Raw genomic sequence first — 9,049 nt, forward strand, 5'->3', positions numbered from 1 at the left:
TACTAACTGATTGCGCCACAGAGACACTTTGCAAAAGTCCATACTGACAAAGGCTAATAAGCATTCATCTAAAACGTTTCCTAGAAAAACTTTAAAAAGTCAATAATCTGGAGAGTTTTTGTAAGATGTTTCTTCCATCAACCAACGAAGAAACACATTGGTACTTTCCCATGATGAGTGAGTGCTTCAGGATCTCTTGCACTTACATGTGCAGCAGAGTACTGCAATGGAAGCATGCTGGGCCCATAACCCAGAGGTAGGCAGATTGAAACTATCCTCTGCTATATGCATTTTTTTTTGTTATTAAAGTAATCCAAAACTGGGATTGATATTTTGTCTCTTTTATTTTTACTTAAAGTACAATAACTTTTACCATTTTAATTTGTTTTAATAGTATATTGACAGTATTGTTTTCTTTCAAAAATCCACTTCATTTTCTTTACCCTATTATTAAAATGGTAATTGACAAAAACAAACTACATTGTCACCAGAAGAGCAATACAAAATGTACAAGTGATATATTAAAATCATCTTTCCAGCTTGAATTTCAATGATGCATTGGGGCAACGATTTTGTGAGAAACATCTTCACCCTTAAATAAAGATTTTCTTAATTCCTTACCTGTGTGCTAATTAGATATCACCTTGTTTTCACATTAAACAGACTTCCACATGAGAAAGCAGCAAGGATGCAGTGGCGTTAATGTTTCCTGGTGTCAACCTGTATTATTTCAGTAGACATTGAAATGAGGATACATCTTGCTGCCTTTCCAATGAAGCAAGTTTAATTTAGTAATAGGTGAAAAACCATCCCTACAAAGGTGTTAATCAGAGACTTGGCTTTGTGGACACTTTTCAGAGAACAAATTTGTTAGCATAAAAATAAAGCCAGAAAATGAAGAGCTGTTTAATCACGCAATTTGATTTTTTTGCCAGCATATTTCTTTTTCTCTGCAACCCACTGCTAAATTGTGCTTCCTAGATGTTTTTATAAAATCGCTGAATCAAATCTAACTCTGATTACATCAGAGAAGGCCAGGTACCCTACACCATAACAGGGGGTATGAAATTTGACTTGTCTACTTAAAGATCACCAAAATCTGATAACAAGGTCAATTACTTCCCTGGGTGGGATTGAACCACCAACCTTTTGGTTAATAGCCGTACACACTAACTGATTGCGCCACAGATACACTTTGCAAAAGTACATACTGACAAATGCTAATAAGCATTCATCTAAAACGTTTCCTAGAAAAACTTAAAAAAGTCAATAATCTGGAGCGTTTTTGTAAAATGTTTCTTCTATCAACCAACGAAGAAACACATTGGTACTTTCCCATGATGAGTGAGTGCTTCAGGATCTCTTGCACTTACATGTGCAGCAGAGTACAGCAATGGAAGCATGCTGGGCCCATAACCCAGAGGTAGGCAGATTGAAACTATCCTCTGCTATATGCATTTTTTTGTTTGTTAATTAAAGTAATCCAAAACTGGGATTGATATTTTGGCTCTTTTATTTTTACTTAAAGTACAATAACTTTTACCATTTTAATTTGTTTTAATAGTATATTGACAGTATTGTTTTCTTTCAAAAATCCACTTCATTTTCTTTACCCTATTATTAAAATGGTAATTGACAAAAACAAACTACATTGTCACCAGAAGAGCAATACAAAATGTACAAGTGATATATTAAAATCATCTTTCCAGCTTGAATTTCAATGATGCATTGGGTCAACAAATTTGTGAGAAACATCTTCACCCTTAAATAAAGATTTTCTTAATTCCTTACCTGTGTGCTAATTAGATATCACCTTGTTTTCACATTAAACAGACTTCCACATGAGAAAGCAGCAAGGAAGCAGTGGCGTTAATGCTTCCTGGTGTCAACTTGTATTATTTCAGTAGACATTGAAATGAGGATGCATCTTGCTGCCTTTCCAATGAAGCAAGTTTAATTTAGTAATAGGTGAAAAACCATCCTTACAAAGGTGTTAATCAGAGACTTGGCTTTGTGGACACTTTTCAGAGAACAAATTTGTTAGCATAAAAATAAAGCCAGAAAATGAAGAGCTGTTTAATCACTCGATTGGATTTTTCTGCCAGCATATTTTTTTTCTCTGCAACCCACTGCTAAATTGTGCTTCCTAGCTGTTTTTTTATAAAATCACTGAATCAAATCTAACTCTGATTACATCAGAGAAGGCCATGTACCCTACACCATAAGAGGGGGTTTGAAATTTTGACTTGTCTACTTAAATATCACCAAAATCTGATCACAAGTTTAATTACGTCCCTGGGTGGGATTGAACCACCAACCTTTCGGTTAATAGCCGAACACACTAACCGATTGCGCCACAGAGACACTTTGCAAAAAGTGCCTACTGACAAAGGCTAATAAGCATACATCTAGAACGTTTCCTAAAAAAACATAAAAAAATCAATAATCTGGAGAGTTTTTGTAAGATGTTTCTTCCATCAACCAACGAATAAACACATTGGTACTTTCCCATGATGAGTGAGTGCTTCAGGATCTCTTGCACTTACATGTGCAGCAGAGTACTGCAATGGAAGCATGCTGGACCCATAACCCAGAGGTAGGCAGATTGAAACTATCCTTTGCTATATGCATTTTTTTTGTTAATTTAAGTAATCAAAACTGGGATTGATATTTTTGCTCTTTTATTTTTACTTAAAGTACAATAACTTTTACCATTTTAATTTGTTTTAATAGTATATTGACAGTATAGTTTTCTTTCAAAAATCCACTTAATTTTCTTTACCCTGTTATTAAAATGGTAATTGACAAAAAAAACTACATTGTCACCAGAAGAGCAATACAAAATGTACAAGTGATATATTAAAATCATCTTTCCAGCTTGAATTTCAATGATGCATTGGGGCAACAATTTTGTGAGAAACATCTTCACCCTTAAATAAAGATTTTCGTAATTCCTTACCTGTGTGCTAATTAGATATCACCTTGTTTTCACATTAAACAGACTTCCACATGAGAAAGCAGCAAGGATGCAGTGGCGTTAATGTTACCTGGTGTCAACCTGTATTATTTCAGTAGACATTGAAATGAGGATGCATCTTGCTGCCTTTCCAATGAAGCAAGTTTAATTTAGTAATAGGTGAAAAACCATCCCTACAAAGGTGTTAATCAGAGACTTGGCTTTGTGGACACTTTTCAGAGAACAAATTTGTTAGCATAAAAACAAAGCAAGAAAATAAAGAGCTGTTAAATCAAGCAATTTGATTTTTTTGCAAGCATATTTCTTTTTCTCTGCAACCCACTGCTAAATTGTGCTTCCTAGATGTTTTTATAAAATCACTGAATCAAATCTAACTCTGATTACATCAGAGAAGGCCAGGTACCCTACACAATAAGAGGGGGTTTGAAATTTTGACTTGTCTACTTAAATATCACCAAAATCTGATAACAAGGTCAATTACGTCCCTGGGTGGGATTGAACCACCAACCTTTTGGTTAATAGCCGTACACACTAACTGATTGCGCCACAGAGACACTTTGCAAAAGTACATACTGACAAAGGCTAATAAGCATTCATCTAAAACGTTTCCTAGAAAAACTTAATAAAGTCAATAATCTGGAGAGTTTTTGTAAGATGTTTCTTCTATCAACCAACGAAGAAACACATTGGTACTTTCCCAAAATGAGTGAGTGCTTCAGGATCTCTTGCACTTACATGTGCAGCAGAGTACAGCAATGGAAGCATGCTGGGCCCATAACCCAGAGGTAGGCAGATTGAAACTATCCTCTGCTATATGCATTTTTTTGTTTGTTAATTAAAGTATTCCAAAACTGGGATTGATATTTTGGCTCTTTTATTTTTACTTAAAGTACAATAACTTTTACCATTTTAATTTGTTTTAATAGTATATTGACAGTATTGTTTTCTTTCAAAAATCCACTTCATTTTCTTTACCCTATTATTAAAATGGTAATTGACAAAAACAAACTACATTGTCACCAGAAGAGCAATACAAAATGTACAAGTGATATATTAAAATCATCTTTCCAGCTTGAATTTCAATGATGCATTGGGGCAACGATTTTGTGAGAAACATCTTCACCCTTAAATAAAGATATTCTTAATTCCTTACCTGTGTGCTAATTAGATATCACCTTGTTTTCACATTAAACAGACTTCCACATGAGAAAGCAGCAAGGATGCAGTGGCGTTAATGTTTCCTGGTGTCAACCTGTATTATTTCAGTAGACATTGAAATGAGGATGCATCTTGCTGCCTTTCCAATGAAGCAAGTTTAATTTAGTAATAGGTGAAAAACCATCCTTACAAAGGTGTTAATCAGAGACTTGGCTTTGTGGACACTTTTCAGAGAACAAATTTGTTAGCATAAAAATAAAGCCAGAAAATAAAGAGCTGTTTAATCACTCAATTGGATTTTTCTGCCAGCATATTTTTTTTCTCTGCAAACCACTGCTAAATTGTGCTTCCTAGCTGTTTTTATAAAATCACTGAATCAAATCTAACTCTGATTACATCAGAGAAGGCCAGGTACCCTACACCATAACAGGGGGTTTGAAATTTTGACTTGTCTACTTAAAGATCACCAAAATCTGATAACAAGGTCAATTAGGTCTCTGGGTGGGATTGAACCACCAACCTTTTGGTTAATAGCCGTACATACTAACTGATTGCGCCACAGAGACACTTTGCAAAAGTACATACTGACAAAGGCTAATAAGCATTCATCTAAAACGTTTCCTAGAAAAACTTTAAAAAGTCAATAATCTGGAGAGTTTATGTAAGATGTTTCTTCCATCAACCAACGAAGAAACACATTGGTACTTTCCCATGATGAGTGAGTGCTTCAGGATCTCTTGCACTTACATGTGCAGCAGAGTACAGCAATGGAAGCATGCTGGGCCCATAACCTAGAGGTAGGCAGATTGAAACTATCTTCTGCTATATGCATTTTTTTTTGTTAATTAAAGTAATCCAAAACTGGGATTGATATTTTGGCTCTTTTATTTTTACTTAAAGTACAACAACTTTTACCATTTTAATTTGTTTTAATAGTATATTGACAGTATTGTTTTCTTTCAAAAATCCACTTAATTTTCTTTACCCTATTATTAAAATTGTAATTGACAAAAACAAACTACATTGTCACCAGAAGAGCAATACAAAATGTACAAGTGATATATTAAAATCATCTTTCCAGCTTGAATTTCAATGATGCATTGGGGCAACGATTTTGTGAGAAACATCTTCACCCTTAAATAAAGATTTTCTTAATTCCTTACCTGTGTGCTAATTAGATATCACCTTGTTTTCACATTAAACAGACTTCCACATGAGAAAGCAGCAAGGATGCAGTGGCGTTAATGTTTCCTGGTGTCAACCTGTATTATTTCAGTAGACATTGAAATGAGGATGCATCTTGCTGCCTTTCCAATGAAGCAAGTTTAATTTAGTAATAGGTGAAAAACCATCCCTACAAAGGTGTAATCAGAGACTTTGCTTTGTGGACACTTTTCAGAGAACAAATTTGTTAGCATAAAAATAAAGCCAGAAAATGAAGAGCTGTTTAATCACTCAATTGGATTTTTCTGCCAGCATATTTCTTTTTCTCTACAACCCACTGCTAAATTGTGCTTCCTAGCTGTTTTTATAAATCACTGAATCAAATCTAACTCTGATTACATCAGAGAAGGCCAGGTACCCTACACCATAACAGGGGGTTTGAAATTTTGACTTGTCTACTTAAAGATCACCAAAATCTGATAACAATGTCAATTACGTACCTGGGTGGTATTGAACCACCAACCTTTTGGTTAATAGCCGTACACACTAACTGATTGCGCCACAGAGACACATTGCAAAAGTATATACTGACAAGGGCTAATAAGCATTCATCTAAAACGTTTCCTAGAAAAACTTTAAAAAGTCAATAATCTGGAGAGTTTTTGTAAGATGTTTCTTCCATCAACCAACGAAGAAACACATTGGTACTTTCGCATGATGAGTGAGTGCTTCAGGATCTCTTGCACTTACATGTGCAGCAGAGTACAGCAATGGAAGCATGCTGGGCCCATAACCCAGAGGTAGGCAGATTGAAACTATCCTCTGCTATATGCTTTTTTTTTGTTAATTAAAGTAATCCAAAACTGGGATTGATATTTTGGCTCTTTTATTTTTACTTAAAGTACAATAACTTTTACCATTTTAATTTGTTTTAATAGTATATTGACAGTATTGTTTTCTTTCAAAAATCCACTTAATTTTCTTTACCCTATTATTAAAATGGTAATTGACAAAAACAAACTACATTGTCACCAGAAGAGCAATACAAAATGTACAAGTGATATATTAAAATCATCTTTCCAGCTTGAATTTCAATGATGCATTGGGGCAACGATTTTGTGAGAAACATCTTCACCCTTAAATAAAGATTTTCTTAATTCCTTACCTGTGTGATAATTAGATATCACCTTGTTTTTGCATTAAACAGACTTCCACATGAGAAAGCAGCAAGGATGCAGTGGCGTTAATGTTTCCTGGTGTCAACTTGTATTATTTCAGTAGACATTGAAATGAGGATGCATCTTGCTGCCTTTCCAATGAAGCAAGTTTAATTTAGTAATAGGTGAAAAACCATCCTTACAAAGGTGTTAATCAGAGACTTGGCTTTGTGGACACTTTTCAGAGAACAAATTTGTTAGCATAAAAATAAAGCCAGAAAATGAAGAGCTGTATAATCACTCAATTGGATTTTTCTGCCAGCATATTTTTTTTCTCTGCAAACCACTGCTAAATTGTGCTTCCTCGCTGTTTTTATAAAATCAATGAATCAAATCTAACTCTGATTACATCAGAGAAGGCCAGGTACCCTACACCATAAGAGGGGGTTTGAAATTTTGACTTGTCTACTTAAAGATCACCAAAATCTGATAACAAGATCAATTACATCCCTGGGTGGGATTGAACCACCAACCTTTTAATTAATAGCCGTACACACTAACTGATTGCGCCACAGAGACACTTTGCGAAAGTGCATACTGACAAAGGCTAATAAGCATTCATCTAAAACGTTTCCTAGAAAAACTTTAAAAAGTCAATAATCTGGAGAGTTTTTGTAAGATGTTTCTTCCATCAACCAACGAAGAAACACATTGGTACTTTCCCATGATGAGTGAGTGCTTCAGGATCTCTTGCACTTACATGTGCAGCAGAGTACTGCAATGGAAGCATGCTGGGCCCATAACCCAGAGGTAGGCAGATTGAAACTATCCTTTGCTATATGCATTTTTTTTGTTAATTAAAGTAATCCAAAACTGGGATTGATATTTTGGCTCTTTTATTTTTACTTAAAGTACAATAACTTTTACCATTTTAATTTGTTTTGATAGTATATTGACAGTATTGTTTTCTTTCAAAAATCCACTTAATTTTCTTTACCCTATTATTAAAATTGTAATTGACAAAAACAAACTACATTGTCACCAGAAGAGCAATACAAAATGTACAAGTGATATATTAAAATCATCTTTCCAGCTTGAATTTCAATGATGCATTGGGGCAACGATTTTGTGAGAAACATCTTCACCCTTAAATAAAGATTTTCTTAATTCCTTACCTGTGTGCTAATTAGATATCACCTTGTTTTCACATTAAACAGACTTCCACATGAGAAAGCAGCAAGGATGCAGTGGCGTTAATGTTTCCTGGTGTCAACCTGTATTATTTCAGTAGACATTGAAATGAGGATGCATCTTGCTGCCTTTCCAATGAAGCAAGTTTAATTTAGTAATAGGTGAAAAACCATCCCTACAAAGGTGTTAATCAGAGACTTGGCTTTGTGAACACTTTTCAGAGAACAAATTTGTTAGCATAAAAATAAAGCCAGAAAATGAAGAGCTGTTTAATCACTCAATTGGTGCTGCGTGTGTCAGGAGCATGTGTCAGGTGCGTGTGTGTGTCAGGCGCTGCGTGTGTCAGGCGCTGCGTGTGTCAGGCGCTGCCTGTGCGTGTGCGTGTGTGTCAGGCGCTGCCTGTGCGTCAGGCGCTGCGTGTCTGTGTGTGTCAGGCGCTGCGTGTCTGTGTGTGTCAGGCGCTGCGTGTCTGTGTGTGTCAGGCGCTGCGTGTGTGTCAGGCGCTGCCTGTGCGTGTGTGCCAGGCGCTGCCTGTGCGTGTGTGTCAGGCGCCGCGTGTCTGTCAGGCGCCGCGTGTCTGTCAGGCGCCGCGTGTGCGTCAGGCGCCGCGTGTGCGTCAGGCGCCGCGTGTGCGTCAGGCGCCGCGTGTCTATGTGCGTCAGGCGCCGCGTGTGAGTGTGTGCGTGTGTGTCAGGTCCGTGTGAGTGTCAGGTGCTGCGTCTGTGTGTGCGTGTGTCAGGTGCTGCGTGTGAGTGTGTGCGCGTGTGTCAGGTCCGTGTGAGTGTCAGGTGCTGTGTGTGTGTGTGTCAGGTGCTGTGTGTGTGTGTGTGTGTCAGGTGCTGTGTGTGTGCGTGTGTGTCAGGCGCTGCATATGCGTATGCGTGTCAGGCGTTGCATGTCTGTGTGTGTCGGGCGCTGCGTGTCTGGGGGGGGTGGCCGGACACACAGCAGAGAGGGGGGGGGTGGCTGGACACACAGCAGAGAGGGGGGGGGTGACCGGACACACGGCAGGGAGGGGAGGGGGTGGCCGAACACAGCAGGAAGAGGGGGGAGTTGCCGAACACACAGCAGGGGAGGGGAGGGGATGGTGGCCAGACAAACAGCAGGAGAGGGGAGGGAGGGTAGGCCGGACACACAGCAGGTGAGGGGGGGTGTGGCTGGACACACAGCAGGGAGGGGGGGTAGGCAGGACACACTGCAGGGGAGGGGAGGGTGGTCGGACAAACAGCAGGGAGGGGGGGGTAGGCCGGACAAACAGCAGGGAGGGGGGGGGGTAGGCCGGACACAAACAGGGGAGGGGGGGTGGCTGGACACACAGCAGGTGAGGGGGGGGGCTGGACACACAGCAGGTGAGGGGGGGGGGGGCTGGACACACAGCAGGTGAGGGGGGGGGCTGGACACA

The 9,049-nt window shown here is 38.5% G+C and overlaps 1 non-coding gene across 1 annotated transcript; it reads right to left on the reverse strand.

The window, feature by feature from the left end:
* Positions 1-2,290: 2,290 nt before the first annotated feature.
* Positions 2,291-2,364, reverse strand: TRNAN-AUU (transfer RNA asparagine (anticodon AUU)). Its single transcript has one exon. It is a non-coding gene; the product is annotated as a tRNA-Asn (tRNA).
* Positions 2,365-9,049: the final 6,685 nt, after the last annotated feature.

This window comes from Pseudophryne corroboree, unplaced genomic scaffold, assembly GCF_028390025.1.
Source record: "Pseudophryne corroboree isolate aPseCor3 unplaced genomic scaffold, aPseCor3.hap2 scaffold_407, whole genome shotgun sequence".
NCBI classification, from domain to species: Eukaryota; Metazoa; Chordata; class Amphibia; order Anura; family Myobatrachidae; genus Pseudophryne; species Pseudophryne corroboree.